Source organism: Temnothorax longispinosus, chromosome 7 (genome assembly GCF_030848805.1).
Source record: "Temnothorax longispinosus isolate EJ_2023e chromosome 7, Tlon_JGU_v1, whole genome shotgun sequence".
Taxonomy (NCBI): Eukaryota; Metazoa; Arthropoda; class Insecta; order Hymenoptera; family Formicidae; genus Temnothorax; species Temnothorax longispinosus.
The window spans coordinates 13,923,488-13,942,115 of record NC_092364.1 but is presented as its reverse complement, the minus strand read 5'-3'; the positions used below and the strand labels follow the sequence as shown (position 1 = coordinate 13,942,115).

The following is an 18,628-nucleotide window of genomic DNA, read 5'->3' as shown; positions in this document are numbered from 1 at the left end:
AGCGCGCGCGCTCTTGGCCACGTAAAAGGTCGTAGATTGATTTTTCGCAGAATGCCGAACGAGACGATATTGCGGCGATAAGCTAACGATTATAACGATTATTGAGAATAACTGCAAAGAGTTACAATTTGCTAACATCATGCGCTGCAAAATTATCTAAAGAAAGGATCGGAACGTACTCGATTATACCACTTTATTTCTTCAGAGATTTTTATTATTTTTGTATCATATATTATAAAATATATATGCGCCTATTTTTACTGCATCTGGCTGTTATTGCCAATTCTTACCCTCGATCATTTGTAAAGTACGTGTTGAAACATAGAAACATGAGTTATAAAAGAAACGTCGTATTAGAATATTTGCGAGATATATTTTCATATAAAAAATATGATGCGAAACGAATTTACCGAATAATATGTAATAATCTGCTTACGATAATTATTGATGCTGCTAACAGGATGGTTCTTCTTGAACTGTGTAGATGTCAATAATCACACAAAGCATTGTAGCAAACAGGTCTATCTCTCAAAAACATCAACAGAAATAAATAAAACGTAAAACATATATACAAAATTATTGGTAGAACTTGGTAATATGTATAAACTATTTTCGAGAGTATCAGACGAAGTGCGCATTATTTGGTGCGACTATGTATCTCAGTTCCTCAGAGAGCAGGGCCCCGCGTTAGTGCAAGAAGAGCATGAATCAACCACAAATGCCGTTCTTTACGTCCAAAACTTGTTAAATCTAAAAGATCGCTTTGATCATTTTCTACGTCCTTCTTTCAATAATGACGAGAATTATGAACAGATAATTATAGCATCGAATTTTAAATACTTCCTTAATGAATTGAATCCTAAGGCTAAAAGCCCGAAATATCTGTCGCTATTTATCGACGACAAATTGAAGAAAGAAGGAGTTAGTATTATGTGTATAATTGCATTGTTACATATCGTATGACTTTCGATACATGAATATATTTGGTTTTAGATGACAGAGCAGGAGATTGAAGAGATCCTAGAAAAAACTATAGTTTTATTCGGTTTCTTACAAGAAAAGGATGTATTTGAACAGTACTATAGACAACACTTAGCCAAACGATTATTGTTGAATAAGTCTGTTTCAGATGATAGTGAAAAGAATATGATATCCAAACTTAAGGTGAGAATTAGAACTAGATATGTAAATATTCTAGATCAAAATAGTTTTGTTCATATCTGAAACGGGTATTGCTTACATTTTTATATTAAAAGAAGTTAAAAACATTTTTTTATTATTTTTTTAGAGTAATAGTAAATCTTACTTCACATCAAAGTTAGAAAATATGGTTAACGATTTAACAATCAGCAAAACTATTATGGATGAATTTCAGAATCATGTTCTTACATCTGGCGTAAGTTTCAAAATAATATAATAAAGCATAGACCAGCTAGTAAAGAAAATATAATAAAAGTTTTTATTATAACAGAGTATATCTTAAATACTTCTATAAAAAAGATTTTATATAAATGTATTAATTTGAATATTTTCATATGTATAAATAAAATATAAATTAGCGTATAAGTTACAGAAAAGATTGTTAACACGTAATATTCTGGTTATGTTTAATTAAAACATTTTATAAAATTTGTATTTATGCGTATATCATAGATATAGATTATTATTTTATGTCTTATCTGTGTATGTTTCATAAAGACAAATCTACATGGTGTGGATATAAGTGTCCGAGTGCTCAAATCTCATTCCTGGCCAATGCAATCAACCACTCCAGCATGCAGTATGCCCGCTGCTCCGCGTGATGCCTTTGATGCCTTCCGGCGCTTCTACCTAGCTAAACATAGCGGTCGAACATTAACGTTACACCCACAATTAGGTGAGTTATTATTTTTATGTTTTTATCAATATCTGTTTTTACTTAAACATTTAGTAATATAATGAGTGCAATGATAAAAATTTGTACAGGTTCTGCTGAGCTAAACGCTGTATTTTATGGACCACGAAGAGAAGAGATGAGTAATTGCGTGTACATAATACAAGTTTCCACTTACCAAATGTGTGTGTTAATGCTATTCAATAAAAATGAAAGGTTAACGTTTGAGGTGAGTTTTGATATAAGTTTAAGCAGCTAATTACTCATCTCATATCTACGTATGTTACATGAAGAATCAAAAATGTTTATAATTTCTATATATATATATATATATATATGTATGATTATTGTGTAGGAAATTCAAGGTGAAACCAATATTCCAAAGAAGGATTTGGACAGAGCATTGCAATCTCTTTCCATGGGTAAAGCTACACAAAGAATTTTACTTAAACATCCTCGTACCAAGGCATATGAATCTACGGATAGTTTATTCTGTGTGAACGACAGTTTTACCAGTAAATTACATAGGTATTATATTTTTATGCAATAAATGATATATATATTAACACTTTCGCAGCTGGCGATTCTAGCGCGTGCGACTGTACTGAGAGCTATACGTGCAAATTTGTTTCATTTTCGGATCCAAACAATTTTTAATTCCGTTTAAATGCTCATTTTGATGAAATCAATTTAATGTCAGATAGCTGAAGTAATCATAAATACGAATCATAAAATCATGTGCTTTCCTAAAAATATAAAATAACGTTAAATTATACCAGCGGCAACAAACTACATTTTAAAATAACGTAATTACATATAATTACATCAAGGACAATTGGCTACAAATCTTAAAAGTGACATAAAATTACCCATTAATTTGATAGCAAATTGCGCACTCGGTGATTACTGTGTTTGCTGGGTACGTTAGTGGCTGCAAATGTGTTAATAATATATATATATATATATATATATATATATATATATATATATATGTGATGTAAATAACCATCCTTTATGAATATTTGTATCGCTTTTGTTAAGAGTAAAGATCCAGACTGTAGCAGCAAAGGAAGAATCCGAACATGAGAGAAAAGAGATTCGCAATAAAATCGATAAAGACCGGAAATACGAGATCGACGCAGCCATCGTACAAATTATGAAAGTCGAAAAGCGTATGCCTGTATGTAACTTGAAAATTTTTAAAATATAAGTTCACTGTACACGGTTAATTCATTGATACATATTTTTTCGAACGTAAAAAAATATTTTTTATTCGAGATAAGCTATAATATATGTGTAGAATATATAGATCTTAATTAATATATATCAATTTATTTTCTCTTTTATTAGCATAAGATACTAGTAACAAAAGTAACAGAACGGTTAAGAGATCGATTTTTTGCCTTCACCTGTAATAATTAAGAGACGTATCGAAAACTTAATCCATCGAGAGTACTTGGCTCGCACAGAGGAAGATCGGTATGTAATGCATGTTATACATTGACGCTAATATTTACAGAAATACAAACTAATACATTTTATGATTTACAGGGCGGTGTATACATATGTTGCTTAATGCTGAATTCAATATTGGATGTGTACAAACATGTAAGTAATTTGTAATAATATTGTATATCCTGCTCTTACTACACATTAATGTTATTTTATTCACCGAATCATTATTACATCACCATTATTTGGCGTCATTATCGTTATCTTCTTCTTATTTATTATAGTATGCCAAAAGTGGGATCTATGAATCTGTAAGAGATGCAGAATTTGTTAGCGGGATGATATATGTGCGCATGAGATTAAATAAAGACAAAGATAAAATGCAGTTTAATTCAAACATGTATTGCACTCTTTCACGTTGTAGTGAAGAAAGGCGAATTGATGTTATGTTTTTATTTTTATTTGTATTCTCTCTGTATTTATTAAGATGTATTTATTAAGATGGAGTTTTAATATTTAAATGAAAATTATTTTTATTTGTATTCTCTCTGTATTTATTAAGATGTATTTATTAAGATGGAGTTTTAATATTTAAATAAAAATTTTATCCTTTTTCGTACACAAAACTGAATAAAATTAAAATGCTACAGCACTTTATTATTTCTGAAATATTCACCCAATACATTTATTTTCTATACAAAGTTTAACATGCTAAACAAACAGTTTACCCTAACTAAAAAGTAGTTCTTGTAAAGTTTCATCATCGTATACATTCCTACCGGATCAGCTGGAATGTAACGACCTTTCGATGATAAATCAAAGTATAATTGGATATATGACTTCAAGTATAAATTGTATACAACATGATACAGTTATTCATCATAATTTACTGTACTCTGATAAGTTCATCCCACTTCTTATAAACATTACAATTTCTGTCGATGTTAACCAATACTGTACAGAGTCGTCTCAACTCGAATCTGTGAGAATCGGGGATTAACAAACAGAGGTATACATTGGCTTGAGTTTTAATCAGCTGACGGGGTTATTCGTTAGAAGATGATGATGATGATTCCCGCCTCTTTTCGGCATGCTTTTTTGTAAACTCTTTTGCATTTTTTAAAAAACTTTTTTCCATCCTTCAGAAATTCTTCAGCTAGATCCGCTCTCAAGCATTCTCAAGGGATGCTCGGGCTCAGGGTCATTCACTAATGCTATCAAAGCTTGGATCACTGCAAGGGTAAAATGGCATATGTAAAACTGCACGTCGCTGTATACTCCATTCGTATGTATTTGGCCGGAATTAAATGAACGTTTTTTTAAATTTGTCAAATGGAGTTATTACTCAATGACGGACACCCGTCAAATGGAGTTATTACTCAATGATCCTTCTACATATAAAAAGTTAAAAAAGGATCCGATAAGAAAGATTACCTTAAATCTAAATTGTTTGGTGAAATCATGGTTAAATAACGACATCATTGATATAAAGATGTATAACGCCTTAAATTGTACGAATGGGAACCTGCCACGTTGCTATGGACTTCCAAAAATCCATAAAGTCGGTTACCCACTACGTATAATCGTATCTGCTGTCGGAAGCCCGTTATATAATATCGCCACATATTTACACAACATCCTCGACAAGGCTGTCACTAAACCAAAATCGCATATTAAGGACAGTTGGTCGTTCGTGAAGATCATCAAGGAGTTTAACATCCCTCTGGATCACATTCTTGTATCTCTCGACGTGGTTGCGCTGTTCACGAACATTCCCACAGAGCTCGTTTTAACGGGTATTGAAAAAAGGTGGGATGCAATTTCGAGAAAGACCAAGATGAGCTTGGAGCAATTCTTGTTTGCCATCAAGATGATTTTGAATTCCACCAGTTTCTCCTTTAATGATGAATTTTACGAGCAAATCTTTGGCAGCCCAATGGGCTCCCCTCTCTCTCCGATTTTGGCGGACATCGTCATGGACGATCTCGAAACTTGTTGCCTTCAATCCTTTGACTTTCCGATTAACATATTTTTTCGTTATGTTGATGACATCTTCATGTACACGTGTATCCCGAAATCGAAACTTAACGATATTGTGCTCGCCTTTAACAGCTATCATCCTCGTCTAAAATTCACGTACGAGTTGGAAGAAAATAATTGTTTGAATTTTTTAGACACGACCGTATTTAGACAGAATAATTTTTTATTTACTAATTGGTTTCGCAAACCAACGTTTTCAGGCCGTTACATCAATTATTTTTCCAGTCATCCTTTAAAATATAAGATCAATACCATCATAAACCTAGTGGACCACGCAATACTTCTGTCCGATGAACAGTTTCATGATGAGAATATCCGCCCTAGTGAAATCTATCCTGTCTAACAATTGCTTCCCTGACTCGATCGTGAATAAACATATACAAAAAAGACTGACGGAAATTAATAAACGTTGGTATAATGGGGATGACGCTGTTGATGACGACAGACATACGAATTTGGACCTAAAATATTATGTACCCATTCCCTATGTAAAAAGCTTTAGTGAAAATCTTCATCGAATTTTCGGCACCTCCCAGTGAGAAATGATACATCGGATCGACGTCGATTAGATATCGAAATCTCGATATCAATAGAAAATCAATCTTTACATCGATTTCGATATTCAGGTGGTCACAGGTTCGAGCATTCATCGATATCGAAATCCTTAAAAAATCGATATATTTCGTATGACAGCTAGAGCGCTTTTATAACGATAAAAAGAGAGTTTGCAAACGGAGGAAATTCTATTCCAACCTCTTTTTAAGAATTATTTGACATTTATGAAAATATAGCAATCGTATCAATGTTGAAACAATATCGAATCAATGTCGATTTAAATTCTTCGACATCGATTCGACATTGTTTCGGCATCGATTTGATTACTATTTTTATGAAAAATATAGCAATCGAATCAATGTCGAAACAATGTCGAATCGATGTCGATTTGAACTCTTCGACATCGATTCGACATTGTTTCGGCATCGATTCGATTGCTATTTTTCACTACAATAAAATACCATATAAAATCAATAAATAAACTAAATAAACTTGTCAATTTAAACAAAAAATTAATTTCAAACTTTTTTATTTATGTGAAATATATTCAAAAAAAATGGAATCTTTAATGCAATTACAATAAGGTAAATTTATAAAATAAAATATGCTTACAATGCAAAAAATCAAAAAAGTAAAGTAGAAAGATAAAAACTGGCACTAACTAAAAATGTAAAACGTTCAGTAGTAGAAAGTTTAAATCTCAATAGCAACTAACAGTTCACAAAATTATTTAGATTTGTTTCGCATCATTATGGCAGTAAAATTATAACAGCTTAGAGTATTCTATATGTCTAAATGACCATTACAATTAACATAAAATTAACAGATTTGCTATCATCAAAATTACAAAATATCTTTAGGTTACCAAATAATATCACAACTTAACTAGAAATTTAACATATAAGTCACAGATAGATAAGAGATCCATCATTCTCATAGAAATCAATCGCATTAAAGAAACAGAGTATTAAAAAAAAAGAAAAATGACTTATAGCAAATTTGGTTGCTTGCACTAGTGCGCACTATAAGAGCAAAGCGACCAAATTCGCTATTACTTTCCATGACTTACACGCAAAAAACATAAATCAATTACAGATTATTATCAATAAAAGTAAATGTTAGATAACAAAGATTGTTATCTAGATAAATATATAGATGGCCTATATTCATAGGAGAAGTGGCTTGGCATAGCAAATTTTTTCTACATCCTTTCTTTCTCTTTTCTCCAGCTTTGGTAATTATTCGGTTTTCTTAAATTTCTTGCTACGAATAGTTCCATCCGTTTGTGCGCGCCATGGAGCATTGGCCAGCCAAGAACTTGCAACCTTTTCAGCCACAGCCATATCTTCTGCTTCAAAATATAACAGCAGTGCACCTAAACATTAAAAATATATTTATTATATTAAGCTATTAAACGTGACAATAGCTATTATATAAGACCAGACATCAAAGTCACGGTCGGTCTCGCTCCGCGTGTACTTGGCACGAGACACTACCGTGTCTCTTAATCTTCAACAAGTTTTGTGAAACTTATTTTGTTTTTTCAGCACTTGATAGAATCAGATTCTCATATTGTCAACTTTTCCTGCTAATAGTAGACTCCAAATATTCAAAATAAAAAAATTTCATTGGTCATGAAAATTCTAATAAATTAATAAAATTTAGTATCATAAAATCTCAAGATATTTATTCTTCTAAAAACAAAAAGATTACCAAAATTTAACAAGTGTAAATCTTCAGTACTTTTGCTTACCTAGAATAAGTTCCCATATCTTCAGTACATCAAACTTTTGTTTTCCTTTGGCTCCTTGAAAGCTGAATTTGTTTGCCACATTGTTATTAAGTATATTTCGTAATAATTTCCTGACTGAACTCTCCAGACTATTTTTGTCCACAAATCTTCCAAGATACATACTCTGAGAAAGAAATAAAAAATTAATACATAATTTATTTAAAACGTAGATATTACCTTTGCCAAGCATACTACATGATGAAAAACTTACTGCCGCTGATAAATTTTCATCATTAGCTAAAAATGTTTCTAAATCATGTAGCTCTTGTTCAGATTGAACCGGAAGTGAAGGGAATCCTCTGGTCTTTTGATGACTTTCTCACCCGGAAGTATATACCTATTTAGTTTCTCCTGATTCATTAAACAAATATCTAGTTTGCTATTCAGTTGTCTTAATTCTGTTTTTATGTCATATGTGCTGGGATCAGAAAGAGAAATATCTGCAAATCAAAACAAACATGACAAAATAAAATTTATATGTACAACAATAACTAATTTTTTCTTAACAATAAATAATTTTTTACTTTTCTCTCTTACCTGTTTTTTTACTCTGAGAGGACGCACCACTGCTTCCAGACTTTTCCGACGTCCCAGATTGAAACAGACAATGATCATTAGCATGAGACTTATCACTGAAGGATCAGGTTTCGCCTACAGCAGGACAGGGCAGACTTGGCAAGGTTTACTTTCCTTCAATTTACTTGATAAGTTAAAATCTTTTTTAGATGAGCTAGCCGAAACTTCATCAATATCTGTAGAGGATGACTGTTGTTCAGGAATATTCTTTATTGGAATTGTTGATTTATTTAAATTTTCAACAAGTTCTTCAGTATTTTGTCCTACTTCAATATTTTTACTTCTATCCAATAAACTAACATCATCCATATTTTCTTGATCATTCTCTTTATCTTCATACAAGGGTGCTTTATCCTTGCAAGATTTTTGAAGTTTTTTATTTGGCAACTGACAAAGTTTTTTAGACAACGCGAGTTTTTTATCTTTTTCTTTCTGTATTTTTTCCTTTATGTTGTTAAAGATGTTACGTTTGGCAACTTGTTTTCCATCATTCTTTCCAGAGGATTTGCAAACAATTGTCTTGTAAGTTGATTGTTTTTCTAGCTGGGGAGAATGCTGCTTCTGCCGTACTAATTTATGCGGAGATGTAACAAATCTTTCTGATTTAACAAAAGGAACAGGAGGAGGTACTGGTACCGTCTTTTTTGATTTTGGAAGATTCTTTTTGCTTAGATGGGTCCTTGCTTTCTTTTTGACACTAAAATCTTCAGATCCGGAATCTGATTCGTTTTCTGACTCATTGTCAGATGAGTCTAAGTGTTGTTTTCTTTTTTTTATTCTGAGCCCTCTACCTAATTCACGATGATCTGTTTCATAATTGGAATCCTCTACATGTCCCTTGCATGAAGCAGCAGCCTTGTCATATAAATCTGCAACAAATATCAGATAACTAAACAAACTAAGCAAATGGTAATGACAAATACTTCTAAATAACAATAAGCACCTATATATAAGGTAAATTACTAAAGATATTGCAAGCTAATATTATTGAAACTCAACGAGATATGAAATTCTTATTTTCTACCGTTTGGTAGCGGGTATTTTGTGATAAAGTTAATTTTCTAAAGTAAAGTTATTAAGGTCATTCCAAAAACACCTTGATATTTTTAACAACATGTACTTAAAATTATTAGCCTGCAATACTTTTAGTGTGATTTACTCTATATAAATCTTACAAAGATAAAGCATCCTTGTATCAAAACGAAGAAACACTTGATCATCAAAATGTAGACGATGATAGTTTATTGAATAGAAATCAAAGTATTGAAGTAGGACAAAATCCTGAAAAACTTGTTGAACATTTTATTTAATCAACAACTCCAAAAGTAATTTTTTCTATTACAGATCTAAATAGAATAACCTTATAGAAATTATTTAATTACAAAAGTTGGGAAGCAATCTATACAGGAGAAAATGTTTAACACTTAATTCATTGACTGCTTAACATAGAAAACCTAGAGATTTAACACTTTTAAATTAGCGTGAAAAAGACAGACAAAAATATTAGAAGAAAAATAATTAAATTGTGAAAAAATGACTAGACAGAACAAGAATAATTACTGATGGTATAGTAAAATTAAGAAAGAGACATAATACTGACTCGAAAATAGTTTTACAAAAATAACTGCATATTCTATGAAGGAGTAATTTTAAACAACATGGAAAAAATTTGAGTTTTTTAACATATTGCTAGCATGAAACGCAAAGTTGCTTCAAATTATTGTAAATATCACTAGAACACGACCCATTACAATTTATGCTTTAAGAAGTTGACATTTTTTCTCGTCTTTCCCATAAAAAAACCTACTTACCATAAAATCTCTTAATTAAAACGGTTTCCTCTCCCCAATTTGGATCAGGCAATTTCTCCTTCCTTACTAAACTTCCGGCATCTACAGATGTGGGAGGCCATTTTATCTGTACTTCCATATTTTCATCTAATTCAGTTGTGAACCATCGAGTAAGACCAACAGCATAAAATACATCATCATCAGAAGTTAGCCTCTTTCCTTCATGTGTTAAAAATTTCAACACCACAAACTGCAAAAAAGACGATAAAATTTAAAAAGAAAAAACTAAAAGTGTGTATGGAAAACATGAATTATTATTACATCAGGAGAGAGATCAATAATAGAAACATAAAAAATAATGTGATAATTATCATACAAATACTAAACTGTTTTTGTTAATAATTTTAATTAAAAAATTGAATCACAAACAGGATATATCTGTCATACTATCCAAATTTTATGTAACAACATAAATGAATTTATACTCTACATCACAGTTGTTCAAGCTCTAAAATACAATTTTGCTGTACAGCAGCTTAATTAACTGTTATCATGTATGCAAATACAGAAGGAAAAAAAACAAGAAAACAAATTAGAATGTATAATAAATCACTTTGGTGATAATTATACCATTACACTGAAAGAACAGAAATATTAATAGACTACATTACTTACATCGCTTATCAACTATAGAAGAGGCATAGTGTGAAGCAATGGAAAACATAAAAAAAATTCTCCATCGGGAATAAGCCAGCATTTAGAAACAACTTCAGTAAGAGGAAAAACACGCCTTTCTTCACTGATATCTGTTAATTGTACAATACCTAGTTCTGACGAAGACAGAGGATACTGATAGACGTCTTCCATCTGTGTAAAATAGTATCCAACAAAAAAAACTTTACCATGTCTCTGTACAATATTGTAGAGGACAGCAATATCACCCTTAACAGTTTTAAAACAGGAATCTTTCTTGTTGCACTTAAAAATTGTATCGTTTACTTTAATTCTTCTGAATTGCAGACCATCTATTATCTCATTAAATACAAATTTTCTCTGAGCTTCCAAATGCACTTTATTCTCATGATCTTCAAAGACAATGTCAACATGTCGTGATTTCTCTAAATCACGATATGCAGCTTGTTTGAGCGGTTTATATCCAGATTGCAGAGATGCTTTAATTGAAAACAACTTGTTCTCAAAAGGATAAGCGCTAAAAGTATCAAGTGCACCATGTTCTTCACATTCTTTAGACAGGTGACACATGCTATGAACGTTATACACAACAAATCTTTTTCCAAATACATCTGCAGAATGATTAATAAAGGTCCTTAATAATTGGTCTGCATAGCCACAAAGATTTCTCACAAACACAGGACTTCTTAAGATATAAATGGCTGAGTGCAGAAGTAAAAAAAGTTTATATACATTTTCATCTAAATAATCACGAAAAACTAAAACACCATCATACAGCAAGAGTCGTCTGTACTCTGTACCCTTCATATAGGTAAAATCTTGAAAAGATCTTGGAGGTCTATTGAAGTCCGATGGACATGAGTCCTTCAGCATTTCTAGCTTATGGGAAATAGCTGTAACAATGTCACGATGCAGCTTCCAAGGTCCATTCCATTTTAAAAGAGCTAAGAGGAATCTCTTGAACACACCTAAATCGATAAGATGCAGTGCATCTAAACGGAACTGAGACACTAGAAGAGCTTCTATGTCAAGCAATGGAGAGCGGTCCAGATGATGATATGGTTGTTCTTGGTCACGAAATGACTCATCAGTTCTCAGAGTCTCATCAAGTTTATATATGTCATGCGATGATCAATCCATTCTCCTACAACCTACACTTCTCACAAGCGCAATATCCTCCATGTTCAATACAACACTTTACCTTTGCACGAGCTGGGCATCTAAAATATAATGCCTAATCGAAAATTTATAAGCAATATCATTGTTTGTGTAACCATTTTGAAGCAAGTGAGCAACTTCTTTCACAAAAGGCTTAAGAAAATCCTTTACACTAAGATCAATTCTTCCTTTAAAAGTGCAATAATAAAAGGCTCATTTTTTGTTCTTACGAGCCTACCTAATATAGGCCAAAATCTGATCGGAAAGCTTTTGTGGAGAGGGAGCCCATCCATATTGATATCAATGATAATTTCATGAAAACGTGCTAAATATTCCTGCAAATCCATAGAATCTAAATTGAATGTAATTCCTTTATACCATAATTTTCCACCATTAACTGATATTAAATTAATCTCAGGAGTTTGTAAAAGGTTTTTATAACTAAGAGGTAAGTTTGGAAATACAGGATGAAGTTTAGAAAGTAGATCATCTAGCTTCCTCTTTGAAAGTCTTCCTGGCTCACGAGCCCATGCTTCTATAGCAGCTCTAACATACTGAGCCTTCTCATTTTCATCAACAAAATACATTTGTTCTTCGTCTGATGTATTATTTTCTTCGTTACTTTCAGAAGTAATAGAACCAACATCTGCCTGGGCTTCTGTTTGTGATGAGATAATACTGTCACTGTTATCATCACTTGCAATTTCAGAAGCAGTAAGATTCACGCTATCAATTTCATTTATTGATGGATCCGGTCCATAGTCAATGTGTTCACCAGCATTCTGTTCATTCTGACTTTCTTCATGAAAATAAACGCAGTTAGAGCCATCATCTTCAGATGACTCATTACAAAATGCAATATTTTCTTCCATATCATCAGTACTGTCACTAGCGGAATTAAAATGTTGCTGTTTCACAATAGCATTGACTTTGTCTAATCTAAGGCGCTTTGCAGCAAGCTTACGTATATTTCGATTTAACGATCTCTTGAAGTTTCGTTCTATGATCTTCAAAATGAACAAAAAGCACGTTATAATGTTACAAGCTATAATATTAAGACTTAAGGTTATACAGGGTGTTTCAATTTAAATGACAACCTTAAATATTTCTTGAACATATTATACATTTTAGAAAAAAATGTTTCAGACAAAAGTTACTTGGTTTGGAGAAAGACAAATAATGGTAAAATAGTAAAATCAATTTTTGAAAAATCGATTTTTCAACGAAACACGGTCACCATAATTTTTTTAAAATGGAATTATATAATTTTCTTACATAAGATAAATCTCCTAGTTATTCTGCATATCAAAAAAGTATTAAGGTAAAAGCATTAAGGTAAAATTATAAAAAATCAATACTTTATGAAATATATTATATTTTATTCTGACATATTTTAATGTGAAATATAAAATATCTCATAAACTATTCATTTTTTTTTTATAATTGTACCTTAATACTTTTATATGCGGAATAACTAGGAGAATCATTTTATGTAAAAAATTATATAATTTAATTTAAAAAAATGATAAACCTGTTTCCTTAAAAAATTGATTGTACCATCATTTTTTCTCCCATAAACCATGCAACTTCTGTCTAAAACATTTTTTATTTTTCTCAAATATGTTTGAGGTCATCATTAAAAATGGAACATCCTGTATATGTACACTTAATTTTCTTTTTACGTGGTTAAAGTGTACCGCGTAAGCGTTAAAAAGATTATATTATTTAGGAGGAAACTCGTGTAAAGAAGATATAGGAATACAAAAGACATATTATTTTATGCCGTAGAGCAAAGAAAATCGTGTAAAAAGAAATCGCGTTATATAAAAAAAACCGCATTAAAAAATGGCCAAGAGTACAAAGATTGTCGAAACTGTTTTAATAATGTCATAAATATAAGTCGGAGACAAAAGTTTACACATGATTTGTTGTAAATATCAACCGTATCGTATAAAACATTGCATGATCTTTAGTTCTATAATAACTATAATTACAGTGACTATTTTTTCAAGATATTTAATTATTTATAGTAAATAATACGTTCATACACAAAAAAATAGGGAACACTTTCTATACTAAAAATTGAGCTATTTTCAAACCACTGAAACTCGGCGAAAATTATTGAGACAAAAAATAAAAAAAGCATTTTAAAGATGATTTTTAGCCAAGTTAGCAAAAGATTGTAATTTATAAAACTTGAGCCGAATTTTTCGAGATAAATTTTTTTTGAGCTGCAAAATGTCAAATACACATAATTTTAAGGAACAGAACAATATGTTCTTTTTTAAAGCATGGAACAAGGAAAATAAACAAATATTAAAAAACTATTAATAGTAGTTTGTTAAAGTTAAAACTTCAAACTTCAAAAAGCTTTTTTAATTTTTTGTCTGCAATGATTTTTTGCTGAGTTCCTACGTTTGAAAATAGCCCAATTTTTAGGGCACAAAAAGTATTTCCTATTTTTTTTAGTATTGTATTTAACTATATTTAACCCTAGAGAGTCTTTATGAATTTTCTCATACGTGAAAGGCCAAACGGGGTAATAAATTACCCCAAACTTGTACCGCGTGTATAATGTTTCTATTTGATGTTAGACAACTTTTTAATAAATAATTTTGTTTGTTCTTTAATAGGGAAGACGATAGTAGTCATCAATTTGCGGTAGTAACCTTCGTGATCTATTATGCTAGTCTGATCGTACATTCTAAAAGTGCTAAATACAAGAAACAAATATTTCTAAAAATATAGGTATACTTACAGGCCTATCGTCCTCTGCCATTGTGTCAATTCACTATAATCATTCAGCTCGACAACTTAATTTGATAGCTCAGGTAGCATACAGCAACAGCTAGGTCTCAATTCTCAAGCTCAAAACTGGTCGTCTTTTTCTTTTCTCCAAAACTAGTCGTTGAGTACGACCGTGCGACCACAGTGCGACAGACAGCGAACCAGGAGGCAAAAACAAACAGCGATATCGGCGTATATATGACTGGAAAAAATTATTCATAAAAAAATTTATAATACGACAATTTTTTACACAAAATACTAAAAATATCACTCAGTATTCGACGCAGCGACTATTCATCGACGATTTATCAATCGACATCGTCAATGGCTGTAAAAGCGCATTAACGTCGATCGATATAAATTTACATTATATGTAACATTACACGTAAATTACGCATGCATATCTAATAATGAGGTGGAAATATTTTGCGCGAAATTAATGATTCTTAGGTTATAAAGATTGTGATGCCAAATAAATCATCTTTTCTCATGATTGAAAATGCTATTTTACAACGCGAAATATTTTTATCGTACACTCTAAAAGTGTTAATATAAGAAATGAATATTTCTAAAAATATAGACATCATACTTACAGGCCCAAAGTCGTCCTTGATCTGCTATCGTGTCGACGTCAATACACTCTAATTCAGCTCGATATTCAGGTCTCGCATTCTCAAGCTCCAAAACTGATCGTCTCCTTCTTCTGCAAACTAGGTGTCGAGTGCGATCCCGTGCGATATCAGTACGTGCGAGTCATGCGACAGGCAACGACAGGACAAGAGACGAAAACAAATAGCGATCGGTGTGGCGCGGCGCATTTGGGCGCGTTCATGAGTGGCACGTGATTGAAAGCGCGGGCACATTGGGCGCGTTCATGATTGGCACGTGGTTGGAAAGTGCGGGATTGTTGGCGGGCAATTCGAATGCACTTATTTTAAAAAAGACACGAAGTTGGCTATATACTTTTCTATATTATCGCATAATTGTATGTGTGAGACGCACCGTGACTCTTTTACGCGAACGCATGAGTTGCGAGTATCCGAGATTTTGAGATCTCAATAACGAGTGAACGGATCAATTTCTAAGTAGGTTGATCGATAGCTTGGGGTTTGATTTATAAATAAGAGTCTTTTTTTCCGTTACGTGCCCTACGAGCGAAGATATTGCGATGCAAAGTCCAAATGTGGAAAATTTTTTTTAAGAAACGTTCACGTCGGACAAAAATGGCGGCTGGTGTGTCACTTTCCCATTTTTGACACGAGAGTGCATTCGTGCACTGTCGCAGTGCGTGACAGTGACAGTTTTTTACAACCTAGAAAAGGATAAGTGTAAGTGTGTGATAGTCGTGACCGTTGCCGCGTCGTGACAGATAGTGAAATATATAAAGTATTGACCGTAGAGAGCTGATGCCGATAGATCTTTAAGAAGGAAGGTGTATCTACAAAATCGTACAAACACGTACGTATATGCTGTCTTGTAAAGTTGTCAAACTGTATGTTTACGCGAGCGTTACTTCTGTAGTAACTTACGATAATTCACTCGTTTACGCGGAGTAAATTATCGTAAGTTACTACAAAATCCCGTTTACGCGAAGGAAAATTCTGTTTACGCGAAGGAATTATCGTAAGTTTACTACAGAAGTAACGCTCGCGTGTAAACGTAGTAAGTGAAATATATAAAGTATTAACCACAGAGAGATGTCGAGGAGATCTTTAAAAGAAGGAAGGTATATTCAAAATGGCACACGTACGTATATGCTGTCTTGTAAAAGTTGTCGAACTATATGTTTACGCGAGTGAGTACATCTATAGTAACTTACAGTAATTCATATTAAGATACGTCGTCGTCTCTCAATCAGAGAAACGTAACCTTCACTACTTTCAACGGTGGCTCTTGATTTCCGATCATAATAGTTACTATAAAATCTCCCGTTTACGCGGAGGAATTATCGTATCGTAAGTTACTACAGAAGTAACGTTTGCGTAAATAGGTTATAAAAATAACACGATGTTATATATGTGGTTTGCCGTGAATATATATATATATATATATATATATATATATATATATGTGTGTGTGTGTGTGTGTGTGTGTGTGTGTGTGTGTGTGTGTGTGTGTGTGTGTGTGTGTGTGTGTGTGTGTGTGTGTGTGTGTGTGTGTGTGTGTGTGTGTGTGTGTGTGTGTGTGATTTCTGCCTAGTGCTCTGAATGTCATCTAGTCATAGATATCAAGAACTTTCGATGGGCTTCTTCAGAAGATAGGATATGAAGAAAATCCTAATGCATGATGACGATACCACAAAGATGCTAAGGCTAGATGCCACGAAATGTGCATGTATCGTCGATCACGCGGAATGCAAGAGAAAATCCGCCGTTAAATTGAGCGAACATTCACGAATCCTGATACTCACAAGTAATTTCTTACAATCTTTTTATGATCCTGATTATCTCATAATTTGTATTTTTGTACGTGTATTTTATGCTTTGATAGAAGGAACGTGAAAAAAAGCAAAAAAAGGAAAGAGCACTAGCGGCGAAGCAGACAGAAAAGAACAAACAGAAGAGACAGATTCAAGCTTTGTCTTTTAATCTGGATGAAGACGAAGATGAAGCTGAGATGTCTTCTAACGAAGACAATGCCGAAAAATCCCCGCAGTCAGAAAATGTGCAATCTGATGGCCCTGCGATTAAGAAGATTTAGAAAAATCCAGATGTAGATACATGTTTTTTGCCAGTAGGGAAAGGGACGAGGAGGAAAATAAACTTAGGGAAGAATTGAGACAAGAATGGGCTAGAAAGCAGAACGCGTTGAAGGAAGAAGAAATTGAGATCACATTCAGTTATTGGGATGGATCTGACCATCGTCGGAGTGTTATAATGAAGAAAGGTGAATGTCTCAGTGGTTTAGAGAACGTTTAAGTTATTAAAATACTCCAGTGTCACTTTTGGAGTAACATTGGCATGATATATAATGTTCTGCTGCATAAATTAAATTTTCACATACAGGTAATTCTATCTATTAGGTTCTTCAGAGATGTTTAGAAGTTCTGAGGCCCGAATTCAGCGAGCTTAAAACAGTAATGGCAGATCAGTTAATGTATGTCAAAGAGAATCTTATATTACCGCACCATTATACGTTTTACTGCAACTGTAACTGATTTATTGTAACTAAGGTAAATATACCAAATGATAAAACTATGAAGCAATATCACAATGTTGGCATGTTATTTAATGTATGTAATATTGCGATTAGGCACGAGGAAAGAGCGGGCCTCTGTTCACATTTGACGTTCACGATGATATTCGTATTATGCACGATGCTTCTGTCGAAACCGAGGAATCACATGTCGGAAAAGTTTTACTTAGGTATTTATTATTAAAAGAATATTTTGCATAATTCTTTTTTATGTTATTTTTTTATTTTTCTCATTAGATCATGGTACGAGAGAAACAAACACATTTTTCCAGCGAGTAGATGGGAACCTTTTGATCCAACGAAAAGTTACAAGTATACAGTGTCGGATAAAAATAGGAAGAAAGCTAAAATCTGATCTTAGATTCAACGAATTGTCCAATTTTGTTTAAAGAATTCAGATTCAAGGACTGTAAATATTATAACCAGATAATAACTTTGTTTCATCGTACAATTGATTCATTATAAAACAGCTGATTATATATATATATATATATATATATATATATATATATATATATATATATATATATATATATATATATATATTATAATCTATTTTACAATGAATTATATATATATACCTATAATATATATCTATATCTATAAAGGAAGATGTCCTGACTGACTGACTGACTGACTGACTGACTGACTGACTGACTCATCAACGCCCAGGCCAAACCCCTGAACCTAGAGACTTGAAATTTGGAGGGTGTATTC

At 32.4% G+C, this 18,628-nt stretch overlaps 3 pseudogenes; 2 read left to right on the top strand and 1 right to left on the bottom strand.

The window, feature by feature from the left end:
• The first annotated feature begins 597 nt into the window (after positions 1-597).
• LOC139816223 (cullin-3-like) lies at positions 598-3,815 on the top strand (annotated as a pseudogene).
• Positions 3,816-6,532: 2,717 nt separating this feature from the next.
• Positions 6,533-15,835, bottom strand: LOC139816994 (uncharacterized; annotated as a pseudogene).
• Positions 15,836-16,453: 618 nt separating this feature from the next.
• LOC139816993 (protein FAM50 homolog) lies at positions 16,454-17,873 on the top strand (annotated as a pseudogene).
• Positions 17,874-18,628: the final 755 nt, after the last annotated feature.